The sequence below is a fragment of the Callithrix jacchus genome, chromosome 21, assembly GCF_049354715.1.
Source record: "Callithrix jacchus isolate 240 chromosome 21, calJac240_pri, whole genome shotgun sequence".
NCBI classification, from domain to species: Eukaryota; Metazoa; Chordata; class Mammalia; order Primates; family Cebidae; genus Callithrix; species Callithrix jacchus.
Window position 1 is genome coordinate 22267494 of NC_133522.1, and position 11213 is coordinate 22278706.

The window sequence follows — 11213 nt, forward strand, 5'->3', positions numbered from 1 at the left end:
TCTCTGACCTTTGTCCTATTTAGTGGAGTTCAATTGTCTCCCACATTTATTTAAGCTAATGATAGAAGCATTAAGCAAAAGTTGAAAAAAGGGACAAATGGATTCATCATGAAAATGCACTGCACCATAAAAAAGCCCATACACCAAGATGCTATTCACAGTGGGTAGTAAATTTATGAAACTCATTGCCTCAAGGTATTATGTAGGCTATTATATATAAATAGGTTCAAGAAGGACTAGAGCAGGTTATTAAACAATATTGGGATGCCAGAGGTGGAAGTGGCGAGCTCATCCCTTACCTTTGGGAACATCGTGGAGCCGGGCGACATTGCTTAGTTCCTCAGTCAGAGAGTTGCTTGATGGAAGTGTATTACCTTCCTGTGGTGGGCTGGAACAAATTGCTACAGATTTAGCGGCTTAAAACATCACGAATATATTCTCATGGTTCTGAAGGCCTGAAGTCTGAAACCAGAATGTTGGCAGGGCACACTCCTTCCACAGGCTCTAGGAAAGAATCCCTTTCTGGACTCTTCCAGATTCTGGCGCCTATCCGTGTATTCGACCCTCTGCCTCTGTCTTTATATAACTTTCTCTTCTATGTGCCTGTCTTATAAGGATATGTGATTATATTTAGGGCCCAGTTGGATATTCCAGTGTAAGCTCCTCCTCTAAGATCTTTAACTTACTTACATCTTTGCCATGTAAGGTAATACTCACTTTCACCATTTACAGTTGTATTCACGGGTTCCGGAGATTAGGACCTGGGCATCTCTTTTGGGGGGCCACCTTTCAACCCATGACAGGGAGGGACCATCCTTCTGAGCACTCTCTGGTTTGTTTTGTTCCTCCTTCTTCTTTTTAATTGGAGGGCTACTCCAGTCTAAACCTTTCATTCCAATAACAATACCACAAGTTTTAACTTTCTGTTAAAAAATTGTTTTGTTTCTGTCCATTTCCTACATTAGTAATGAGCATTAGCCCTGCTGGATGTTAATCGTGGTTAAACAAATTCAAGAGAAGCCACACATGTTTTAGAAACCTGATTAAAACAACATTTCATAGAATTTCTCAGAGGCTTACTATGCCAGTCTGTACCATGTTCTGTGACGATAACATGGTGTGCTCACCAGATTCCTTCAACCACAAACCCTCTAGGCAGTATTCTCTAGCATACATTTTGGGAAACTATGCTCTAAAACATAAGAATGACATAAATCAAACGCCTTTGCTTTTTTCTTTTTGGGACCAAATCTAGGCCTATGGCCCTCCTTGTTGCATTTTTGGGTAATAATTTCCTTATAATTATTTGAATTAATACAACAAGAAGGAGGTTAGCTGTTCTTTGCCTTAACAAGCTCCCACTGGAATCTGGCAGATTCTTTTTCTATTGGGTTTTACATGATAGCCAATAGCTTTCCCTAGAGCCATCCAGCTACTATAAATCGAAATATATACATAGTCTACGAAAAACCGTATATGGGAGTCTGGGATTTTGCTGGCTCACTCTGGGTAGAGAGCCAATGAGCACGTGTATGCTCATCTTGACTGTTTCAAGTCAAGCTGCCAAGTTTACATTTTTTTATAGACTGAACAGACCTTAGAAAGAACGCTCTACCTATTCCCCTGACAGCATTTTTTCTCTTGAAATTAGGTAAGATAAGAATATTATTTTGCCAAATAGGTTCCTATATTTTTAAGTCTTTGAGTTCTCTTTTATTTTAAAATGTCTCCTTCCCTATCCCCCCAGGCAGACAGGGTGTCACTCTGTTGCCAGGCTGGAGTGCAATGGTGTGATCATAGCTTGAACTCCTGATCTCAAGAGATCCTCTCATGTCAACCTCTAGGACTGCAAGTTTGTATCGCCATGCCCTGCTAATTTTGCAATAAAAATTTTTGCAGAGTCAGGGTCTCTATATGGTGTCTATGCTGGTCTCAAACTTCTGGGCTCAGCATTCCTCCCACCTCAGCCTCCCAAAGTGCTGGGATTACAGGCATGAACCACTGCATCCAGCCTAAAATGTCCTAGAATGCTTTTATATGTTCCTCATCTGGCCATCCAGTAAATACTCATTTAAATTTTCTAATGCACCAACTTCTGTGGTCCATTTAGAAGACAGAAGGGTATCTGGATGACACTGTGTGTACCTTGAAGGCACTCTCAGTGGAGGATGCATGGCGTGAAAAAAATGTATATGTTGTGAAGCACACTCCAAGAGCGGTGTGAGAAATATGTTACAGCGGGGAAGGGAAAAGAAAGATGACCTGTCTTTGGGAAACTAACATTCGCTCTGGGTTTTGAAGAATGAATACAAGTTCATTCACTGTGATAAAGTACAATCCAGGATGAAAAACAAGGCTATGTAGGGACACAGTTATAGATGGGTATCTGAGGAATAATGAGAAGTGCAGACTTAATCCCCAGACTTTTACCCAGAGGTAAAAGGAAGGAGAGGGGAGGTTGAGGTAGGCTGATTTCTAATAAGGAAGGATTCTGATTGCCCAGCCAGGAAGCTTAGATGGTATCTTGCAGGAAATTGGGAGCCTTGGGGAGGGTTTTGTATTGATACAAAGGAGTGACAAGATGAGATTTTGATTTTAGAAAGACAATTTTAGAAGTCAGGGCAATGGAAGCTCCCAAATCTACTCTTGTTAACCTAGCTAGAATGGTTTCAGTTTTTTTTTTTTCTTTTTTTGAGACAGAGTCTCACTCTGTCACCCATGCTGGAGTGCAGTGGTGCAATCTCAGATCACTGCCAACTCCACCTCCCAGGTTCAAGCAATTCTCCCACCTCAGCCTCTAGGGTAGCTGGGATTACAGAAGTACTTTGCCATGGCTGGTTAATTTTTGTATTTTTAGTAAAGACACGGTTTCACCATGTTGGCCAGCCTGGTTTTGAACTCCTAACCTCAGGTGACCTGCTCACCTCAGCCTCCCAAAGTGCTGAGATTACAGGCATGAGCCACCGCACCCATCCTCAGTTTAATTTCTTTCTTTCTTTCTTTTTTTTTTTTAAAGAATTTGCTAGATTACTAATAAAGAAACTTAGTAATTATCTAAAGGGCGAAGAGACTCTAAACAAAGGCAGTGGTAACTGAGACAGAATTCAGGGAAAGGCAGATGCTGACTCAAAGGCTTCCGTTTAGTCAGTTGGGTAGATGGTGATGATAATAAGTAGGAGAGGCAAGGAGAAGAGCTGTTTTGTTCTGGATAGAGAAGTGCTACATTGCGAATAGGAAGGAAGGTAATCTAGTCTTCGGTGGCAGAGTCTGTGAGTTTTCACTCAGCCTCCACTCCACTCCCTTTCAGCGTGCCTGGATGTATGATACTGCACTATGATGCGATACTGCTAAAATCTGCATTTCCCAGATTCATTTACAGCTGCCTTATCAAATGTAGCCTCTCTGAGATTTGAAAGATGGAAGTGCACATCCTGTGGCCAATTCCATGCTTCTGTTGCTTCAGCTGTTTCCACTGGCAAGCCTATCCTTAGGGGTGTTTGTTTCTTTTGCAGTAGCTGTGGCAGAGTTTCCAATGTCCAATGTTAGCTTCACAGCGTGAACAGGCAGCATGGGAAGCATTCATTTTGCTGGCAGAGGTTGTGGACAAGCTGGCATAGTGGTTCCGGAGCTAGCAGCCTCTTGCTTCCCGAGCCCCCTGATCATGGTAAAGGCAGTGTCTTCCAGGGAGGCTCATTATAGACTGTTGTTCTGGACGTTCTGGAAGTTGTTCCTGGGAGCTCTGCTTAGGGCTTATTCCCCAGTGCTTCCACAAATATTAAAGCCCCCAAATCTACTATGATGAACCTAGCTAGAATGGTTTCAGTGATCTGCATCTGATCCTTAGCCAATTCGCCTTCAAAAAAAAAGTATAAGAAAATTCTTTAAATATTGCTCTGTTCATAAATTCATTGCATATGTTTGACATTGCGAATGTTTGGTAGCTACCAACAAAGAAGCAATCTTCTCAGTTAGGAGATCATAGAGGATCTGACCTTGTCTTAACCACCTGTGAGTGCCCAGTGCCTAGAACAGCGATTTGCACTTGGTGCTTAATAAATTTGTTAGGTTTCATTGAATTAATTGAATTGCCTGAACAATTTGTGCTTCTCCAAATAATGCCATGAAATATACTTGGCCAGCTCCCTAATTCTGATAGTTGCTTTATGTGATAAGTTGCCTATATTGTTAGTGTCTAAAATGCTTTGATCTTAATTTTTTTCGGAATTCTCAGATTCATGCCATCTGGCTTCACTGACTCATGGAAATTGAATGTCTTAAGTCGTAGTCACCACCTGTTGTTTCTTTTTCCATATTTATGCTGGTGAATCATATTTGCTTTCAATGAAAAGTACTTCTTTAGTGAAAATTCCACATTTACTCTGTCAGTGATGATCACTGACTGAGTGATCAGATAAATAATTCAGCCTTCGCTGATTCTTAAATGCTCCTGTTCCCTCCACTAAGTACATGACTGCATTTTGAGTTCTTTATCCACAACCAGATAGGGTCACATTCAATCCTTAGATCACTTTGAAAGAAGAATGATTTCCTCCATCCATAGATTTTACCTGAATTTTTGTTATTGTGATCCTTTTTGCATTGTAGTAGCATTCATGTCTGGTGTCTGGTGTTCTATGCCAATATTGCTTTTTTTTCCATATCATGTATTTCTTATGGACATTTGTAATTTTAATGCTTTCCATGAGGTTCCCTACACACTTCTGTGCAAGAGGCCAGTTAGAGGACATATGAGAAGGAGACATAGATGCTTCTCTAGTACCTCTCAAAATATGTTTTGTAGCAAGCTCAGAAACTCAACTAGAGCTAGGTAAAAGATAAGTAATCAGTTGGGTGTGGTGGCTCACACCTGTAATCCCAGCCCTTTGGGAGGCCAAGGCAGGAAGATCACAAGGCCCAGAGATCAAGACCATCTGGCTAACACAGTGAAACCCTGCCTTGACTAAAAATATAAAAAATTAGCTGGACAGGAGAATTGCTTGAATCTAGGAGTCAGAGGTTTCAGTGAGCCAAGATTGTGCCACTGCACTCCAATGTGAGTGACAGAGCAATCTCCTGTCTCAAACAAAACAAAACAAAACATGATAAGTAGTCTATGTTGATTGACAGAACTGAGAAGTACTAAGATAGGAAGGCTTCAGGTGTAGCTCAAATAAAGTTTCTGTTCTATTTCTTTGTGGTTTTCTTGACTCTGCCTCTTTTGCATATTAGCTTCATCCCTAGGCTGGCTTATCCTTTGCGGGAGAGATATCTACGTAAACATAGCAGGTTGTTGTGTCCATTGCACAAAATTTCTAAGCCTTACTCTGATAAGGCCACCCCCTCATAAGGGGGATGATTACATTCTTGAAACATCCTCTTAGGCTATACTTCTTGACTGTTACCCAGTGAGAGAGATTTTAATAGATGTTAGGTTGGAAACCATGTTATCTCTTCTTCCAGTGACCCAGTTTTATTGTGGTCTGAACTGGACCCCAGGAAGACAATTGGGCATATTCTCCACTCTCCTTAAGGGCAGACCAACTCTTAATATATATTGTTGCATCATTTTTACTGAATATTTTTTTTCTGTTTCTTCCGTTGAAAATGACAAGATTGAGGAAAGGTTTCATCTTGTTTATACTTTTATTATTGGGGCACATCAGCTACCACTGGAGTCCCCTCAGTGTAGGGAGCTAATACATGTTGAGCCTCTCTCTACATGTGATGATGACGCTTTAAAAGGATCGGATTATGTGATGATGCTTTAACAGAATCACCATAAAATACATTAAGATGTATTTTACATAACCTTGACTTAGGCTTTGCCTCTTGAGGCATATTGAGCCAAAACTAGACAATTAGTCAATCAAAAAACACATATGAAGTCCTCTTGTGTATGCCAGGCATTTGGTGGAGGTAGGGGAACATGGCAAGGAGTAGTGTCTCATTAAATTATTTCCAGGCAAATATAAATGGGTGATGTCATCTCCCAGGTCTGTGTCCCTCCTCCTGTCACTGTTGGAATTCTCCTTCCTTTCCTGGGTGTTCTTCCCAGGTTCTCAGTGCATTAGTGTGTATTGCCCCATGTCTCTGACCTTCTACTGCTGTAGCTTGCCAGTGCTAGGAGAGCTCCTTCTTCTGCTCATGCAGCCATGACTGAATGCCACTGAGGATCCCACAATGACTGGAGCTCATGATTCGCCTTGAGACTTCACAGTCTAGTGAAAGGCTTCCACATAAATGGTAATGTGATGAAGGCCAGGATAGAAATAAGAATCAGAATCCAATTCAAGCACTCAGAACAGGGCAGTCAAGGAAGATTTCCCAGAGACAAGTGATGCCTATGAATCTTAAAGAAAAACAAAAGCAAAAATGGGAAAACGTCAGCCAGGTGAAAAAGCATTGCATTCAGAGGGAGCAGCGTGGCCAGAAGCGGTGTGAGAAAAGCTGACTGCCAGGGAAGAGTAAGCCCCTCTCCACAGCTGGGTCATTTCATTCATGTGAAACGTTGCTAGGAACAGCCTCATTTTCCATATTATCATTCAAGCAGTGTGGCTAATGTTTTTGGTGACCTTTAAATCGTTAGTTGACACCAAGGTGAACAGTTTTCTTCATGAATATAAGAGGAAACTATAGCTAGGAAAGACCTGGGAGTATCTTTCTGCTCAGTTGGAAAAACAATTCTGTCTCTAGAGCCACCCCTGCAGAAGCGGAGGTGGGTTAAGGCAACTTGTTGCCGAGAACAACTTGAGAAAATCTCTGAGTAAAACATCTTCGCAGTGGGGTCTCTCTCTCTTTCTATCTGGCCACAAATTCTCAGTGGTTAACTCACTCACTGGCGAGGTCAATAAAAGTGGGTCATCTCTTCTATAGAAAGCCTCGGTGATCACGGTGATCACATAGACCTGCCTGAAGAGTACATTAACTGAGATTAGCTCATTATCTTTGTGATGAACTTCACAAGAGTTTCCATTCAGTGGAAAAAAGAGCAGGCAGGGCTGGGAGAGGAGCAGCGAGGCCTGCAGGAAGAGAAACTCATTCAAATGGTGACAATGACGCTGTTTCTGTGGGGCTGGTTAGTGTATTAGCCAGGGTTCTCTAGAGGGACAGAACTAATAGGATAGATTTATATATAAAGAGAATTCTATTAAGGAGTATTGACTCATAAGACCACAGGGTCCCACCATAGGCCGTCTGCAAGCCATATGGCATAGGCCGTCTGCAAGGTAAGGAGCAAGGAAGCCAGTCCGATTTCCAAACCCGAAGAACTTAAAGTCCAGTGTTCTAGGGCAGGAAGCATCTGGCACTGAAGAAAGATGTAGGGTGGGAGGCTAGGTCAGTCTCATCTTTTTATGCTCTTCTGTCTCTTTCTTTTTTTTTTTTGAGACGGAGTTTCGCTCTTGTTACCCAGGCTGGAGTGCAATGGCGCGATCTCGGCTCACCGCAACCTCCGCCTCCTGGGTTCAGGCAATTCTCCTGCCTCAGCCTCCCCAGTAGCTGGGATTACAGGCACACGCCACCATGCCCAGCTAATTTTTTGTATTTTTAGTAGAGACGGGGTTTCACCACGTTGACCAGGATGGTCTCGATCTCTCGACCTCGTGATCCACCCGCCTCGGCCTCCCAAAGTGCTGGGACTACAGGCTTGAGCCACCGCGCCTGGCCTTCTTCTGTCTCTTTCATTCTGGCCACTCTGGCAGCTAATTAGATGGTGCCCACCCAATTTGAGGATGGGTCTGCCTTTTCCAGCCCACTGACTCAAATGATAATCTACTTTGGCAACACCCTCATAGACACACTCAGGAACAATACTTTGCATCCTTCAATACAATAAAATTGACATTTAATAGTAACCATCACAGTTGGGTTTTCAGGGTCCTGACTCACCTTTCTCCACTTTCAGTTCTTTCCCTTTCATATTGGCCAAATGATGGCCAACGTCACACTGCCCAGTGAAGTTCTAGAACCGGTAATTACGTTCTTTTATGTAGTAAAAGGGACTTTGCTGATGTGATTTTAAGTTGAGTATCTTCAGATGGGGAGATGATCCTGGAATCTCTGGGTGAGCCCAATATAATCACAGGAGTCCTCATAAGTGAAAAAAGAGGTAGGAGAGTCAGAAGAGGAAATGTGATGGCAGAAGCAGGGTTGTTACACAGCCAGGACCCAAGGAATCTGGGCAGCCTCTAGAGACTGGAAAGACTCCCCTAGAACCTCCAAAGAAGACGCAGTTCTGCCAGCACCTTGCTTTATCCCCATAAGACCCATTTCAGAATTCCTGCCTCCAGAACTGTCATATAATATACAAAGTTTATGGTAATCTGCTATAGCAGCCATACACCTATCTTTACCTGATGCCCATGACCCATGAGGTCTCCCTTCCCACACCTACCACCATCCTCCATACTAAGTCTGTTTGGGGTATCTAATTCTGTTAGCTAATTTCAGAATTGTGTCAGGGTCAAACTTTTAGCAGAGTCACAAGTGGAGTTCAAGCCGCATGTCAGGGAAAACCGAGAGGAAAGAAGAGCCTGTTCAGGTCAAGTCTGAGGCCCAAGGCGCAGCACCTCCAAAGTATCAGAACTCAGAGCAGCGCCAAAGAGCAGAATGAACCAGCTGCCAGCAGGAATGGAGGAACCAGGAAAGGGCACTCGACAGCTGCAGCCAGGAACACTTTCAGGAATGACTGAGAGATGTGTGTTTTGTTGGGTTTCAACAATACCGTGACTCAGATACAAGGATATGGCAACCCTGAATACCATCACTGTCACAGGAGCTTTAGGTGAATGCTTTCAATAAACAGAAAACGCAAAGAATCAAGAAACCTTATGTCTACCAAGGATACTTGGAGAAAGTCCCTAAGAAACAAACTTCAGTCCCACAGTTTCAGACTCCTTATTCTCTGAACACAAGAGTATTGGTGAGTTATGTTTTCAGCTGTCCTTGCTGTTTTATGTGTGCACTCACTGCAAGTAACATATATTTTTATCTGAATGTATTTTAGAGCAGTAGGTAGAATAGCAAATGAATATGAAAACCATGGACTGAATGGACCATTTTATGTATTCAGAGAGAGGAGCCACCCACCATTACCAGAAACACCATGTAAAAATTGGCAATTCAGAGGGTCAAGTATTTAGTATAGTAATAAATAAATGATCAACATTGTGCGACTACTAGCAAAAAGTGTGTCATAATGAATTTAAAATCAACAAAATTTTATTCACTAATGAATATCAATAAAATAAATTCAAATGCTGAAAATAAAAAAATGAGAGCTGTCCAGAAATGAGAGCTTAAAGAAACAACTATTATACTTTCACATATACATTTTTATTTTGTTTAAACAGTTGATGGAGGCTCACATTGTAACCAAAAATGTCCATTTAAGTTAACCTTACCAACTTTATTTCCCATTTGAAAGTGACGCTAAGCTAACCTCTGTGAAAGATTAGCTAACATGGTTTATTATTCCCATAAACACTATAAAGAAGGGTTTCTCTTTGGCTTGAAAACCATATTTTGATTGTTAAAAAATCTTGAAAGACATACAATTATATTTGGTTTTAAAAGAACATTCATCTTCACAACTCCTCACTACCAATTTAAGACATAGCTCAGGAAAAACACTATTACCATGTTTTCCAGAAAATTGGCCTAGAGAAGTAAAGCGACTTGCTTGAAGGCAAAACATTGTAGGATAAATTTAAATTGTAACAGATATTATTACCTCATCAAATCCTCACAGCATGAGATGAAGCATATCAACAGTGTGTGTGTGTGTATGTGTGTGTGTGTATATATATATATATTTGTTCATTTTAATATTCGGGAAATGAAAGCCATATTGGTAAAGCAACTGGGTTAGCAAAAAGTAACAACATATAAGATTTTATGACTCATTGCCTTTTTCATTCATAAGTACCTAAGATATCAAGGTTTTTCTTCCCTTTAAAGAAACAGTTTGTTGCCGGGTGCAGTGGCTCAGCCTGTAATTCCAGCATTTTGGGAAGCCGAGGTGGGCTGATCATGAGTTCAGGAGTTCAAGACCAGCTGGGCCAACATAGTGAAAGCCCCTCTCTATTAGAAATACAAAAAATTAGCTAGATGTGGTGACAGACACTTTTAATACCAACTACTCAGAAGACTGAAGCAAGAGAATCGCTTGAATCCAGGAAGCGGAGGTTGCAGTGAGCAGAGATTGTGCCATTGCATTCCAGCCTGGGTGACAGTGCAAGACTCTTTCTCAAAGAAAAGAAAAGAAAAGAAAAGAAAAAGAAACAGTAAGACACCCCCTCTCCTTCTATTTTTCTATTACTGAATCTCAAGTAAAATGGTTCCAGAAGATCCAGCACCGTGGTGCTGCAGCCTTTGCTCAGCTAAGAGGCCTGTATAATCTCCAGGGAGACAGATTCTGGGAAAATGCCTGGAAGAACCTTCTTCTGAATCAGCTGCAGTGTTCCTTCTTCAAGCCTGGATTCAAAGTCTCTGCAGATGGCAGCAGTTCCGCTCCTGAATTCCTTCAGAGCACAGTCAAGCAAGTAGGCAAGTCAGAAAAGGCCTGAGGTGATCTGCAGGCCTGGGGCTCTGTGTCAAAAACCAGGAGCTGGAAGATCCCATTCTGTGATTGGAATCATTCCTTGGGTTTACACAGGTCACATTAATTAAAAATATCAATTCAGGAAACCAAGTCTTCTTTAGGTCAGCCAAGTATACAACCACAAGAGAAAATGGGCATGCCCTCTATGGCTCCACCTCAGCAGTTTCCAAAGTGCATTTCTTGGAACCCTAGTCCTGTCAGGTAGGCTGTGAAAGGAAATCCTATGATAAAATAAGTTACAAAATGCTGCCCCTATTACCTCACCTTGGAGATTCTGAAATGTACATGAACATGTTAAAAGCTTTGTTTAGACAAAATCTCTTCCAAATTTGGATTTGATTATGGAAATTTGCATCTCCTCTAAAACAAAATATAAATGTCAGACACTTTGTGTTAATTTATTGTTAGAATAGTTTCCCCCTAAAAATTTGTAGTAGGACTTTAGAAGAAAGATGATAGAGCATAAAGAAGGAAAGGTGAGAATCTTGCCATTCTAAAGTTGCCTGTGAGTGGAAATCATAACACATCTTCAGGTCTTCACTGTCAATCTGTAATAGGTGTAATATTTGCCACAGCTCACTGCTTTGAGGATTTGCAGTTACAATTAAACTTT

The 11213-nt window shown here is 41.6% G+C and overlaps 1 long non-coding RNA gene across 1 annotated transcript in view; it reads right to left on the minus strand.

Annotated features, from left to right (window-relative positions):
• LOC118149915 (uncharacterized) overlaps positions 1 to 8153 on the minus strand; it is a 35382-nt gene extending 27229 nt beyond the window's left edge. Inside the window, exons 1-2 of the long non-coding RNA XR_004737670.3 lie at positions 7888 to 8153; positions 300 to 388 (exon numbers count right to left, since the gene is read on the minus strand). This is a non-coding gene — a long non-coding RNA (uncharacterized LOC118149915). The remainder of the gene's footprint in view (positions 1 to 299; positions 389 to 7887) is intronic.
• Between the last annotated feature and the right edge of the window lie 3060 nt (positions 8154 to 11213).